The 16,260-nt window shown below is 44.4% G+C and overlaps 1 long non-coding RNA gene across 2 annotated transcripts in view; it reads right to left on the reverse strand.

Annotated features, from left to right (window-relative positions):
- Positions 1-832: 832 nt before the first annotated feature.
- Positions 833-16,260, reverse strand: part of LOC119878371 — a 28,088-nt gene continuing 12,660 nt past the window's right edge. Inside the window, exon 2 of one of the 2 annotated variants that reach the window (XR_005386819.1) lies at positions 833-1,554. This is a non-coding gene — a long non-coding RNA (uncharacterized LOC119878371). Of the gene's footprint in view, positions 1,568-16,260 lie in introns of both variants that reach the window. The other variant, XR_005386818.1, reaches the window with a different exon arrangement.

Below are 16,260 nucleotides of genomic sequence, written 5' to 3' on the forward strand. Positions count from 1 at the left end.
TCTTATGTGTGCAATACACATAGTAACTTCCTTCTACAAAATGTATTATGAAAAACTTAAAAAATAATAATATAATATTAATAATAATAATAACAACAATAACAATAAAGAATCACTTTACTACGGAAAAAGCTGACAAACACTACATCAGCAAGATGATCAGATGGATACCAAGACTGATAAATTATGTTGATAGTATCTATCCTTTATATGATATAATAAAAAAGCAGTATATCTCTGTATATAATCCACAAAAACAGTTAAATCATGAGATAAACAACAGACATGTCCCAACTGAGGGAAATTTTACAAAACACTCCTCAAAGTATTCCAGTTCAACGACAACAAGGAAAGGCTGAAAGACTGTCACAATCCAGAGGAGCCTAAGAAAACATGAGGACAAATGGAGTGTGATATGAGGAATGGTAACTTAGCAAAAACTATGGAAATCTGAATAAAGCATTGTCCTTGGTTAATGCAAATATTTTAATATTGATTCATTAGCTAATGTTTGAACCATACTAATATATCAATAATTGGAAAAATTGAGTGCAAGTGAATGAGAATTCTCTTACTATCTTCTCAATTTCCCTATAAATCTTTGTTTTTATTCCAATAAATAAGATTTATTTTGAAAATTGAGTTAAATAAATCAGGCTCCAAGTGTGAAGACATTTCAAGAATAGTTGAAGTAACTTTTGCCTTATTCTTAGAGAGTTCCTTCGTTGGGAACAAAGTAAAAATTTTATATCAGAAGGAAAGAAAAACAGTTATGAACACGTACAATGCCTTCTCAACCTGAAAAGCAGGAAAGGATAATAAATAGCAAAAATCAGATTAAAAAACTTTTATTATAATAGACACCATATTGCAAGTGCATTTAAAGTTAGCAAAGCATAACATTTATCTCCTTGACATTTGTCTTCCAAAGAGTTCACAGTGTTTCAGTGTCAGTTGAAACAGGGGAAGAATTTCAGGGAAGAATCCTTCACATAATAATAGGACCATTGGTAATAATGTCTCTCAGTTATTTCCAAATCCATAAAGATGCATTTTCTGATGAGTGACTGAGCTGTGAAGAAATAGTTGAGAAAGCCTCATCCCTCTGAATTACTAGTGTCAGAATATTTTAACAATACTACTACGGATAGTACATTATCCATATTAACAGTCAATACATCTCAGATTGGAATCTGAGCAATCAGATGGGCAGAGAAAAAACGCTTTGACTTTCTCCTCATCTTTTAAAGACAAAGGAGAACTTTTCTATGTACAAAGTCAGTTGTCAAGATAGCCTTAGGGAATAAGAGTCTGCAGCGTCAAATCACGCTGCATAGCCGATACGCCGATCTCCAGGTCTTCCTGATCGCAAATCCCGGGGCTTGTCCCCCAACACAGGCTGCCACGCTGAGGTCATTTGCAATTGCTCTCTTAGGAGCTCCGGGGAGGGCGGCAGGAGCTAGAAAGTATGGGACGGGACGTGGGGAGGCCGAGAACATTATGGCCATTCCACTTTAAGTTCAGCATTTGCACACGTCCAGCAATCCCAGGCCCCTGTGAAGAAGAGCTGAAATTTACATTACTTCAGATACAGGAAAAAAACAAAAATTTACAGCTTAATGTCCAGAATGCCCCAGAATAGAATAAAAACTGAGCCGAAGCCAAGGGCTGGAAGCCCCTATTAGAATGAGAAGAGTGCTCAATGCCCTTGAAGGCCCCATATCAAAAAGTGAACAGAACTTGAGGAATTCCTCCAGCCCTTCTGGAGGTCCCCGAGACCAGGCCCTTAAAACTAAGTTAAAACCGTCCTCGGGGTCCAACTCCTTGCTCCACTCTGTGGGGTATACTTGGACCCATGCTCGAGTTTGTAAAACAACCCTTGTTTGTTTGCATCAGTGTCGGCTCCTTAGTGGTTTCTCGGATTCGCCATCTTGTGCACAACACCCCCATGTCCCCTTCCCACCTGGACTGACCCCCTGTTCCCTCCTACCCAGGCTGACCCTCAGTCACCTCCCCGCCCACAACAGCTGGGCACAGGCCCTCACACAGGTCCATGGGCATGCTGGGCACTCCCGCCGTCCCCAGCTTCCCAGGGGAAGGAAGGGGGATTTGGCAGGACACAATCCCATGGTGGTCCCTGGGCTCCCTGCCCAGGATGGCACCTGGTGACATGTCGGGGTCTGAGTCCCTGACGCTGGCTCCTCCTCCATGGTATTCACACAGGAAATGAAATAAGAGGCCCTGGTCTCCTCCAGGGACATCAAGCAGGTGGACCTGGACATCAACATGACGTTCAGCAGTCACATCATGTTTTGGGACTACTACGGGGTAGGGTGAGCCTGAGGGGCCAGGGGGGATTGGGACCCGGGGGAGGACTGGTGGCTTCTGGGAAGGGAACATGGGGCTTCTGAGGCCGGGGGAAGAACAGCAGCCAACAAAACACAGCGGCATGGTAGGGTGCTGGGGATGACCTCCGTGTCTCTACCCCTGGTGTCTCAGGGATGAGGAGGCCACTAGGATGGGGCCTCCAGGGGTTGCCATGTGAGCTGATCCCCAAAGGGGTGACGGACAGCACCCTGAAAACCAGGTGCCTGGGTGGGGGCCATGGGGGGCATTAAGGGGACCTGGGGGCAGGTTGCATGGCTGTGACTGGAGGAGGACACACATTGATCCGATGAGGGTCTGAAGGGTCAGAGTGACACCCACCCTCGGTGCTTTATATATTTCTAAATTCTATGCATTTAATTTGAGACAACTTGCAATTTCTAAACATACATAGTATGATGACCCCCATATAATGTGCCCAGTCCAGCCAGGGACCTGAACTGACCACACGGGGCCCCTGAGGCAGGTGTCACAATAAACCTAAGACTATGGTCGCCTTTATCTGTAGATGTCTCGGAGTGCATCTTAGAGAAAGGGGATGCCCTGTGTCTGCAGGCCCCCCACGCCATCCCCTTCATTCCCTACCCACACACTATCCCCCTACATCATTATCCCTCATGGCATTCCCCCCACACCATCCCTCTCAAACCCACACACCCCCACACAAGCCCCACCCACACTATACCCCAACACCATCCCCCCTACACCATCCCCCTCAATCCACCACCATCATACCCCTGCCCCCACACCATCCACTCACACACCATTGCCCCTCAGCAAGGACCCGGTGTAGCTGCCCCCTGTGGGACATGGTCAGCCTCCCCATGGTTCTCTGGACAGCCTGCTACCATCAGAAACCCGGTGTCCCATAGTGTATCCAGGGGTTTCAGGGAGGAGGAAAGACAGGGAGCCCCCGACAGGGTGGGTGCAGGTGCATGGAGCAGAGGAAGCACTGTGCACTGCCTCCTCCTACTCTTCCTCCTGGAGGGCGGCACAACCTGCACAGGACACCAGCACCTAACCCAGAGGAACCTGGGCTGACTTGGGCCCAGGCTCTTTGGGGGCTGGGTTGATTTGAGCCCACACCAGTCCCAACTCAAAGACTAATGGAATCAGGCTCCCATGGCCCTGGCCAGCCCTGGATTCTGGCCCTGGGCTGAGTGAGCCCTCTCAGAGCTGGATGTGGCCTCCTGGGCCCTGAGCGTGCCCCACAGATCCAGGTCGCTGATCTAGGGCAGCCCTGGGGATCCCAGGACACACAAGTGTGGGGAGAGGAGGGTTAAGCGGGTGGGGCCCACCCACACACACACCCACACCAGGAGGCCGACTCCTCCAGGTACTCCAGCCCCAGAGAGCCTGAAGCTGGGGTCCTGCTGCCCTGCGGGGACCCAGAGCAGGAGCCCATGAGCAACAGGTCCAGGTCAGCTCTGCTGTCCTCAGAACCGTCAATCAGGGTGAAACCTCAGGACACTTGCCCCCACCCGGAGTCCACACATGCTCCCAGGTGGGGGACTCCAGCACACGCCCCCCCACCCCGTGTGATTCTTGCCCCCACTTAAAGGACAGAAAGGTCTCCTTCCCCAGGGGAAGGCACGAACTCATGGCTCTGAGCCTTTGCAGTAGAAAGTCAATAAAGTGTTGTGGTGTGAAAATTCAGAGCCAACCCATTTCTGTGTCTCCCAGAACTATGTGCACGGGGCATGGAGAGACTCCCAGAAAGGGGGAGGGAGCACCACCTAGGCCCCAACCAGCCCCTGCAAGGGCACCTCCAGGCACACACAGCTGACCTCCCCACGTGCCTTCTAGGGGAGGCCGGACCCACTGCTGTACATGGGAATGTGGCTGAGCCGGAACTTCCAGCGCTGCTGACCCTCCAGCTGAAAGTTCCTGCACGAGTGAGCCCCAGCATGGCCAGGAGAGCCCAACTAGCCGCCCAGCGCCAGCACCAGAAATGATATTCTGCCAACAATTTCGGGGTTTTGGGTGACCCAGCCAGAGGATCTGATGGCTGCACGGGATAGCTGCATGTGATAGACACACACGCAGCTCAAAACCACAAAAGTCGGAATCCCCCCAATGTTGTCAAACAGCAACCAGATGGTTACATACACTACGATGTGGTCCCCAATAGGATATTTGGAAAACGCTATAAGCCATGACTGCAGAGGTGTTGGAGGTACGGAGATGTCTTTGCTGTGTTCCAAAAAGGAGGACAGAGGGGCAGGAAGCATCCTCCGGAGGCGGGGGGCCCTCCTAGGAAAGGAAACCAGGTCCCTATGAAGGCTACGGAGGGTGAAATCTTTCCTCCTCTCTTTCAGCTTCTGCTTTTCCTCCTAAATGCCATTTTCCTCAATCATAATAGCAAAAATTTATTTTCTGTTTTTAAATTTCTTTTTATTGGAGTCCAATTTGTATGAATTCTTTCTTCAGCAAGGGTGTCATACAGGAGAGAAGGAGGGAGAAAGATTTTCCCAGACAGGCAACATATAAAGGAGTTCATGACCAATTAACCAGTCCAGTAAGGAATTTTAAAATGGACTCTTCTAGTGGGGGAAAAAAAGAGACCAAAAGCAACAAAGTCGAGAAAGGCCCAGAGAACGTCACCAGAAACACCAACTCTTCCGGTAACACAAATGCACAAAGTTCATATCTTTGAATAATCACTCTGAATGCTGATAGACTAAATGCTCCAATAAAAAATATAGGGTATCAGAGGGGCTTAAAAAACAGGATCCGGGATGTCTGGGTGGCTCAGGGGTTGAGCTTCTGCCTTTGAATCAGGGTGTGATCCTGGAGTCTTGGAACGAGTCCCATATTGGGCTCCTGGTGGGGAGCCTGTTTTTCTCTCTGCCTAATTTTCTGCCTCTCTCTCTCTCTCTCTCTCTCGCTATCTCTCACACTATCATAAATAAAATTATTATTAAAAAAACAACATCCATCTGTACGGTGACTACAAGATGCTCACCTTAGACCTATAGACACCAACAGACTGAAAGTCAGGGGATAGAAAAAAATCTATGACGCTAATGGATATCAAAAGAAAGCTGGAGGACCCATACTTATATCAGACAAATGAGATTTGAAACCAAGCCCTGGGGGACACCTGGTGGCTCAGTGGTTGAGCATCTGCCTTCGGCTCAGGGTGTGATTCTGGGATCCCAGGATCAAGTCCCACATCAGCCTCCCGTTGGGGAGCCTGCCTCTCTCTCTATGTTCCTTCCTCTGCTTCTCTGTGTAATTCTCATGAATAAATAAATAAATATTTTAACTTTCATAAAAGAAAGAACAAATACTGTAAGAAGAGATGAAGAAGGGCATTATTTCATAATTAAAAGGACTCTCTATCATGATCAAACAACTAAATATTTATGCTGCCAACATGGGAGTACCTAAATATAGAAACCACTGTTGGTGGGAATGTGAACTGGTGTAGCCACTCTGGAAAACTCTGTGGAGGTTCCTCAATGAGATAAAAATAGAATTGCACAACGACCCAGAAATTCCACTGTTGGGGATTTACCGCAAAGATTCAGATGCAATGAAACGCTGGGACACCGGCACCTCGATGTTTATATTAAGAATGTCCACAATAACCAAACTGTGGAAGGAGCCTCGGTGTCCATTGAAAATTGAATGGATAAAGAAGATGTGGTTTATGTATACAATGGAATATTACTCAGCCATTAGAAATGACAGATACCCACCATTTAATTCAACATGGATGGAACTGGAAGGTATTATGCTGAGTGAAGTAAGTCAATTGGAAAAGGACAAACAGTGTATGTTCTCATTCATTTGGGGAATATAAATAATAGTGAAAGGCAATATAAGGGAATGGAGAAGAATTGTGTAGGAAATATCAGAAAGGGAGACAGAACATAAAGACTCCTAAATCTGAGAAATGAACTAGGGGTGCTAGAAGGGGAGGAGGGCGGGAAGTGGGGGTGAATGGGTGATGGGCACTGAGGGGGACACTTGATGGGATGAGCACTGGGTGTTATTCAGTATGTTGGTCAATTCAACACCAATAAAAAATAAATTTATTTAAAACAAAGATCCAACAACTAAATATTTATGCTGCCAACATGGGAGTACCTAAATATAAAAACCCATTAACAACAAACGTACAGGAACTCACTGATAATAATACAATGACAGGGGATTTTAACACCCACTTATGGTAATGGACCGATCGTCTATGTAGCAAATCAACAGGTGAACAATAGCCTTGACACACTGGACCACAGGGACTCAACACATATAGTCTGAATATTTTTTCCTAAAGCAGAATACGCATTCCTTTCAAGTGCACATGGGACATTCTCCAGAACAGATCATGTCATGGCCGACAAATCAGCCCTCAACAGGTACAAGAAGGTTGATATCACACGCTGTACATTTTCGGACCACGACGCTATAAGACTCGAAGCCAACAGTAAGAAAAAAAATTGGACAGACCAAAAATACTTGGAGATTATGAACATCCTACTAGAGAATGAATGGAGCAACCAGGAAATTAAAGAGGAAATTTAAAACAAATGAAAATGTAAACATGTTTCTCCAAAACTCTGGGATTTAGCAAAGGCAGTCCTAACTGGGAAGTACAAAGCAATACAGGCCTACCTCAAAAACAAGAAGTCTCCAAAACACAACCTAACCCTATACCTAAAGGAGCTGGTAAAGGAATAACAAACAAAGCCTAAAGCCTACAGAAGAAGGGAAAAAATAAAGATGAGAGCAGAAATAAACAATACAGAAACAACAAAACAGTAGAATGGAATAACGAATCTAAGAGCTGGTTCTTCAAAATAATTAATAAAATGGATCAAACCATAGCCAGCCTTATCAATGAGAAAAGAGAAAAGACCTAAATAAATAAAATCACAAACGAGAGAAGAGAGATCTCAATCAACAGCAGAAAAATTAGACAATTATAAGGGAATACTATGAAATTATACACAAACAAATTGGGAGTCCTGGAAGAAATGGACAAATACCTAGAGATGTGCAAATGAGCAAAACTGAAATAGGAAGAAATAGAAAATGTGAACAGACCCATAACTAGCAAAGGAATTGATAGCTAGGAATTGCACCTAGTCAGCTAGGTGCCTCAGTGGTTGAGCATCTTCTTTGGCTCAGGTCATGTTCCCAGGGTCCTAGGGGATCACATCACACATCAGGCTCCCTGCATGGAGCCTCATTTTCCCTCTACCAATACCTCTGCCTCTCTGTGTTTCTCATGAATAGATAAATAAAATCTTTAAAAAATAAAAAAGATAAAAAGATGAGAAAGGACCCAAATAAAATCACAAATGAGAAAAGAGAAATATCAACCAACACTACAAAAAAACAAACAATTATAAGAGAACATTAAGAAAAATTATATGCCAGCAACCTAGAATCTGGAAGAAATAGATCAATTCCTGGAAATATATAACATAGCAAAAATGAAAAAGGAAGAAATAAGAAACTTGAAGCGACATATAACCAGCAGAGAAATTGATTTAGCAATCAAGAATCTCCCAACACGAGACACTTAGATCAATAGAACAGAATGGAAAGCCGAAACAAGATACAAACCTGTAATTCTATGATCCATTAATCGACAATGAGGCAGGAAGGAATATCCAAAGGCACAAAGACAGTCTCTTCAAGAAACCCTAAACCTGACCCCAGGATAAGAACAAATGGTGTTGGGAAAACCAGGCAGCCACATGCAGAAGAATGAAACTGGACCACTTTCTTACACCATATATATAAAAAATAAATTCAAAATGGATGAAAGACCTAAATGTGAGACCTGAAACCATACAAAGAAGAAAAGATAGGCAGCAACGTCTTTGACATTGGCCATTGGATCTTCTTTCTAGATATGCCTCTGAGGTGAGGGAAACAAAGGAAAAATCCTATTGGGACTTCATCAAATTGAAAAGCTTCTGCAAAGTGAAGGAAACAAAGCTAAAAGGCAACATACAGGAAGAGGGGCAAGATGGCGGAAGTGTAGAGTCCCCAAATCACCTGTCCCCACCAAATTACCTAGATAACCTTCAAATCATCCTGAAAATCTACGAATTTGGCCTGAGATTTAAACAGAGCCCAGATCGAATGCTACAGTGAGAAAAGTTCGTGATTCTATCAAGGTAGGAAGACGGGAAAAAGAAATAAAGAAACAAAAGGCATATAAGTGTGAAGGGCCCTGAGAGGAGCCTGGCTAAGGCCGGGGTGAGTGTCCACAGGACAGAAGAGCTCTGTCCTGGGAGAAGGAGGAGCTGCACCAATCTTCCAGGGTGGAATGGCACCTTCAAGGAGTCAGAGAAGAACCCCAGGAGGGCGGGGATGCCGTAGGGCTCCCTGGGACACTAACAGAGACCTGCACTCCCAAGAGAGTGCACCGAGCTCCCTGATGGCTGCAGGGCACATGCATTGACCAGGGAGTAGCACTGAGGGGCTCCGGCGGTGGCTCTGCATGTAGGGGTTTGAGCGGCCCCGGGAGCACCTTGGCGGTGGTGCCTCCTGCAAAGGAAGAGGCGCCGTGTGGAGGGGGCTGTGCGGCTGCAGGAGGAACTCGGAGGGGTTCGGGCGGTGGCTCTGCAGTGAGGCAGCTGTATGGCCAAGAGCGAGAATCCAACAGCGCAGGCTCCGGAGCACAGGGCGCCAGGACACAGCCCAGGATTTGGCCTCTGCTGGGACAGACAGAGGCACGGAGGGCCCAGGATAGCAAGGACGCTCCTGCTCAGAGCTGAGCAGATCAGCGGCCCTGCCCAAGAGCCTCCAGGCCCTGCAGATGGACTGCTCCCGAGTTACTGCGGGGGCTGAATAGAGGTTTCCAGAGCTGACTGCTGCCACTGGGGTTGTTCCACCTGGGGCCTCACGGGGTAAACTAACTGCACTGAGCCCTGCACCAGGCAGGAGACAGAGCAGCTCCCCCACGTGCTAACACCTGAAAATCAGCACAACAGGCCCCTCCCCCAGAAGACCAGCTAGACGGACAAGTCCAAGGGAGGTCAATGGACTTAAAGTATACAGAATCAGAAGATACTCCCCCATGTTTTTTTTTTAATTTCTGATTGCTTCCCCCACCCTCTTTCTCCACTTTCTTTCTTTTCTTTTTTTATTCTCTTTTTTCCTTCTTTCTTCCTTTATTCTTTTTCCTTTTTCTCTTTTCTTTCCTTCTTTCTCTCCTCTCTTTTTGTCCTTTTCCCAATTCAATTTGTTTTTGGCCACTCTGCACTCAGGAAAATGACTAGAAGGAAAACCTCACCTCAAAAGAAAGAATCAGAAACAGTCGTCTCTCCCACAGAGTTACAAAATCTGGGTTACAATTCAATGTCAGAAAGCAAATTCAGAAGCACTACTATACAGCTACTGGTGGCTCTAGAAAAAAGCATAAAGGACTCAAGAGACTTCATGACTGCAGAATTTAGATCCAATCAGGCCGAAATTAAAAATCAATTGAATGAGATGCAATCCAAACTGGAAGTCCTAACGACGAGGGATAACGAGGTGGAAGAACGAGTGAGTGACATAGAAGACAAGTTGATGGCAAAGAAGGAAACTGAGGAAAAAAGAGACAGACAATTAAAAGACAAGGAAGACAGATTAAGGGAAATAAACGACAGCCTGAGGAAGAAAAACCTACGTGTAATTGGGGTTCCCGAGGGTGCCAAAATGGACAGAGAGCCAGAATAAGTATTTGAACAAATCCTAGCTGAAAACATTCCTAATCTGGGAAGACAAACAGGCATTCAGATCCAGGAAATAGAGAGATCCCCCCTAAAATCAATAAAAACTGTCCAACACCTCGACATTTAATAGTGAAGCTTGCAAATTCCAAAGATAAAGAGAAGATCCTTAAAGCAGCAAGAGACAAGAAAATCCTGACCTTTATGGGGAGGAGCATTAGGGTAACAGCAGACCTCTCCACAGTGACCTGGCAGCCCAGAAAGGGCTGGCAGGATATATTCAGGGTCCTCCATGAGAAGAACATGCAACCAAGAATACTTTATCCAGCAAGGCTCTCATTCAAAATGGAAGGAGAGATAAAGAGCTTCCAAGACAGGCAGGAACTGAAAGAATATGTGACCTCCAAACCAGCTCTGCAAGAAATTTTAAGGGGGACTCTTAAAATTCCCCTTTAAGAAGTTCAGTGGAACAATCCACAAAACAAGAGCTGAAAAGATATCATGATGACACTAAACTCATATCTGTCGATAGTAACTCTGAACGTGAACAGGCTTAATGACCCCATCAAAAGGCGTAGGGTTTCAGACTGGATAAAAAAGCAGGACCCATCTATTTGCTGTCTACAAGAGACTCATATTAGACAGAAGGACACCTACAACCTGAAAATGAAATGTTGGAGAAAATTTACCATTCAAAGGGTCCTCAAAAGAGAGCAGGGGTAGCCATCCTTATATCAGATAAACTAAAATTTACCCAGAAGACTGTAGAGAGAGATGAAGAGGGACACTAAATCATACTTAAGGGATCTATCCAACAAGAGGACTTTACAATCCTCAATATATGCCCAGAATGTAGGAGCTGCCAAATATTTAAACCAATTAATAACCAAAGTGAAGAAATATGTAGAAAATAGTACACTTATACTTGGTGACTTCAATCTAGCTCTTTCTACCCTCGATAGGTCTCTAAGGACAACATTTCCAAAGAAAGAAGAGCTTCAAATGATACACTGGAGCAGATGGATTTCATAGAAATCTACAGAACTTTACATCCAGATTCAACTGAATACACATTCTTCTCAAGTGCACATGGAACTTTCTCCAGAATAGACCACATACTGGGTTACAAATAGGGTCTGAACCAATACCAAGGGATTGGAATCGTCCCCTGCATATTCTCAGACCATAATGCATTGAAATTAGAACTAAATCACAACAAGAAGTTTGGAAGGACCTCAAACATGTGGAGGTGAAGGATCATCCTGCTAAAAGACGAAAGGGTCAACCAGGAAATGAAGGAAGAATTAAAAAGATACATGGAAACTAATGAGAATGAACATACAACCGTTCAAAATCTTTGGGATGCAGCAAAAGCAGTCCTAAGGGGGAAATACATCACAATACAAGAATCCATTCAGAAACAGGAAACTGGACAGGAGAGCCCCGTCCCGGAGGAGCAGGAGCTGCACCGACCTTCCCGGGCGGAAAGAGGCTCCAGGGAGGTGGAGCAGGACCCGGGAGGGCGAGGATGCCCTCGGGCTCCCGGGGACAGTAACAGCAACTGCGCGCCCAGGAGAGTGCGCCGAGCTCCCTAAGGGCTGCAGCGCGCACGGCGGGACCCGGCGGGACCCGGAGCAGCTGGGGGGCTCGGGCGGCGGCTCCGCGGAGGGGGCTGCGCGGCCCCGGGAGCAGCTCGGAGGGGCTCGGGCAGAGGAAGAGGCTCCGTGCAGAGGGGCCTGCGCGGTTCCAGGAGCAGCTCGGAGGGGCTTGGGCGGCAGCTCCGCGGAAGGGGCTGCGCGGCCCGGGAGCGCGAATCCACCAGCGCAGGCTCCGGAGCACAGGGGCACATCCATTCCATCAGAACAGAACTACTCAAATACAAAAGCTAACCTTACACATAAAGGGGCTAGAGGAAGAAAAAGCAGATAGATCCTACACCCAACAGAAGAAGAGAGTTAATTAAAATTCGAGAAGAACTCAAGGAAATCGAGACCAGAAGAACTGTGGAACAGATCAACAGAACCAGGAGTTTGTTCCTTGAATGAATTAATAAGATAGATAAACCATTAGCCAACCTTATTAAAAAGAAGAGAGAGAAGACTCAAATTAATAAAATCATGAATGAGAAAGGAGAGGTCACTACCAACACCAAGGAAATACAAACGATTTTAAAAACATTATGAACAGCCATACGCCAATAAATTAGGCAATCTAGAAGAAATGGACGCAATTCTAGAAAGCCACAAACTACCAAAACTGCAACAGGAAGAAATAGAAAACCTAAACAGGACAATAACCAGGGAGGAAATTGAAGCAGTCATCCAAAACGTCCCAAGACACAAAAGTCCAGGGCCAGATGGCTTCCCAGGGGAATTCTATCAAACGTTTAAAGAAGAAACCATACCTATCCTACTAAAGCTGTTTGGAAAGATAGAAAGAGATGGAGTCCTTCCAAATTCGTTCTATGAAGCCAGCATCACCTTAATTCCAAAACCAGACAAAGACCCCACCAAAAAGGAGAATTATAGATCAATAGCCCTGATGAACATGGATGCAAAAATTCTCAACAAGATACTAGCCAATAGGATCCAACAGTACATTAAGATAATTATTCACCATGACCTAGTAGGATTTATCCCCGGGACACAAGGCTGGTTCAACACTCGTAAAACAATCAATGTGATTCATCACATCAGCAAGAGAAAAACCAAGAACCATGTGATCCTCTCATTAGATACAGAGAAAGCATTTGACAAAATAGAGCATCCATTCCTGGTCAAAACACTTCAGAGCATAGGGATAGAGGGAACATTCCTCGACATCTTAAAAGCCAGGTATGAAATGCCCACTACAAATATCATTCTCAATGGGGCAGCACTGGGAGCCTTTCCCCTAAGATCAGGAACAATACACGGATGTCCACTCTCACCATGGCTATTCAACATAGTACTGGAAGTCCTGCCTCAGCAATCAGACAACAAAAAGAAATAAAGGCATTCAAATTGGCAAAGAAGAAGTTAAACTCTCCCTCTTCACCGATGACATGATACTCTACATAGAAAACCCAAAAGCCTCCACCCCAAGGTTGCTAGAACTCATACAGCAATTTAGTAGCATTCAAGGATACAAAATCAATGCCTGGAAATCAATGGCATTTCTATACACTAACAATGAGACTGAAGAAAGAGAAATTAAGGAGTCAATCTCATTTAAAATTGCACCCAAAAGCATAAGATACCTAGGAATAAACCTAACGATGGAGTTAAAGGATCTATACCCTAAAAACTATAGAACACTTCTGAAAGAAATTGAGGAAGACACAAAGAGATGGAAAAATATTCCATGCTCATGGATTGGCAGAATTAACATTGTGAAAATGTCAATTTTACCAAGGCAATGTTCACCTTTAATGCAAACCCTATCAAAATACCATGGACTTTCTTCAGAGAGTTAGAACTAATTATTTTAATATTTGTGTGTAATCAGGATCCCTGGATGGCGCAGCCATTTGGCACCTGCTTTTGGCCCAGGGCACGATCATGGAGACCTGGGATAGAATCCCATGTCAGGCTCCCGGTGCATGGAGCCTGCTTCTCCCTCTGACTGTGTCTCTGCCTCTCTCTCTCTCTCTGTGTGTGTGTGACTATCATAATAAAAAAAGACTTGTGTGGAATCAGAAAAGACCTTGAATAGCGAGGTGAATTTTAAAAAAGACAGCCATATCTGGGGCTTCACAATGCCAGATTTCAGGGTGTACGACAAAGCTGTGGTTCAAGACAGTGTGGTACTGGCACAAAAACAGACAAATGGATCAATGGAACAGAAGAGAGAACCCAGAAGTGGACCCTGAACTTTATGGTCAACTAATATTCAATAAAGGTGTAAAGACTATCGATTGGAAGAAAGACAGTCTCTTCAATAAATGGTGCTGGGAAAATGGACATACACATGCAGAAGAATGAAACTAGACCACTCTCTTTCAGCATACACAAAGATAATCGCAAAATGGATGAAAGATCTAAATGTGAGACAAGAGTCCATCAAAATCCTAGAGGAGAACACAGGCAACATGTTTTTTGAACTTGGCCACAGTAACTTCTTGGAGATACATCCACAAAGGCAAAATAAACAAAAGCAAAAATGAACTATTGTGATTTCATCAAGATAAGAAGCTTTTGCATAGCAAAGGATACAGTCAACAGAACTAAAAGACAACCTAAAGAATGGAGAAGATATTTGCAAATGACGTATCAGATAAAGGGCTAGTTTCAAAGATCGATAAAGAACTTCTTAAAATCAACAACAAAGAGACAAAGAATCCAATCATGAAATGGGCAAAAGACATGAAGAGAAATCTCACAGAGGAAGACATTGCCATGGCCAACATGAACATGAAAAAGTGCTCTGCATCACTTGCCATTAGGGAAATACAAATCAAAACCACAATGAGAACCACCTCACACCACTGAATGGGGATAATTAACAAGGCAAGAAAAAACAAATGTTGGAGAGGATGCGCAGAAAAGGGAAGACTCTTACACTTTTGGTGGGAATGGGAACTGGTGCAACCACTCTGGAAAACTGTGTGGAGGTTCCTCAAAGAGTTAAAAATAGACCTGCCCTACGACCCAGCAATTGCACTGTTGGGGATTTACCTCAAAGATTCAGATGCAATGAAACGCGGGGACACCTGCACCCCGATGTTTATAGCAGCAATGTCCACAATAGCCAAAATGTGGAAGGAGGCTTGGAGTCCTTTGAAAGATGAATGGATAAGGAACATGTGGTTTATGTATACAATGGAATATTACTGAGCCATTAGAAACGACAAATACCCACCATTTGCTTCAACGTGGATGGAACTGGAGGGTATTACGCTGAGAGAAGTAAGTCAATCGGAGAAGGACAAACATATGTTCTCATTCAATTGGTTAATATAAATAATAGTGAAAGGGAATATAAGGGAATGGAGAAGAAATGTGTGGGAAATATCAGAAAGGGAGACAGAACATAAAGACTCCTAACTCTGAGAAAGAAACAAGGGATGCTGGAAGGGGAGGAGGGCAGGGGGTGCGGGTGAATGGGTGATGGGCACTGAGGGGGGCACTTGCCTAGATGAGCATGGGTGTTACTCTGCTTGTTGGTAAATTGAACACCAATAAAAAATAATTTAAAAAAAAAAGTCCAAACAACTAAATATTTATGCTGCCAACATGGGAGTACCGAAATATAGAAACCAATTAACAACAAACTGTAAAGGAACTCACTGATAATAATACAATGACAGGGGATTTTAACACCCACATATGGCAACTGGACCGATCGTCTATGCAGAAAATCAACAGGGGAACAACAGCCTTGACACACTGGACCACAGGGACTCAAAGATATAGTCTCAACATTTCATCCTAAAGCAGAATACACATTCCTTTCAAGTGCACATGGGACATTCTCCAGAACAGATCATATCATGGCCCACAAATCAGCCCTCAACAGGTACAACAGGTACAAGAAGGTTGGTATCACATCATATACATTTTCGGACAATGAGGCTATGAAACTCGAAGTTGACAGTAAGAACAAATTTGGACAGACCAAAAATACGTGGAGATTATGAACATCCTACTAGAGAATGAATGGAGCAACCAGGAAATTAAAGAGGAAATTTAAAACAAATGAAAATGAAAACATGTTTCTCCAAACCTCTGGGATGTAGCAAAGGCAGTCCTAAGAGGGAAGTACATAGCAATACAGGCCTACCTCAAGAAACAAGAAGTCTCCAATACACAACCTAACCCTACACCTAAAGGAGCTGGTAAAGGAATAGCAACAAAGCCTAAAGCCTACAGAAGAAGGGAAAAAATAAAGATGAGAGCCAGAAATAAACAATACAGAAACAACAAAACAGTAGAATGGAATAGCGAAACTAAGAGCTGGTTCTTCAAAATAATTAATAAAATGGATCAAGCCCTAGCCAGCCTTATCAACGAGAAAAGAGAAAACCTAAATAAATAAAATCACAAGTGAGAGAAGAGAGATCACAATCAACACCAGAAAAATAAGACAATTATAAGCGAATACTATGCAAGATTATACGCTAACAAACTGGGAGAACTGGAAGAAATGGACAAATCCCTAGAAATGTGCAAACGAGCAAAACTGAAATAGGAAGAAATAGAAAATATAAACAGAC

Source organism: Canis lupus, unplaced genomic scaffold, assembly GCF_011100685.1.
Source record: "Canis lupus familiaris isolate Mischka breed German Shepherd unplaced genomic scaffold, alternate assembly UU_Cfam_GSD_1.0 chrUn_S1561H1749, whole genome shotgun sequence".
In the NCBI taxonomy this organism is placed as follows: Eukaryota; Metazoa; Chordata; class Mammalia; order Carnivora; family Canidae; genus Canis; species Canis lupus.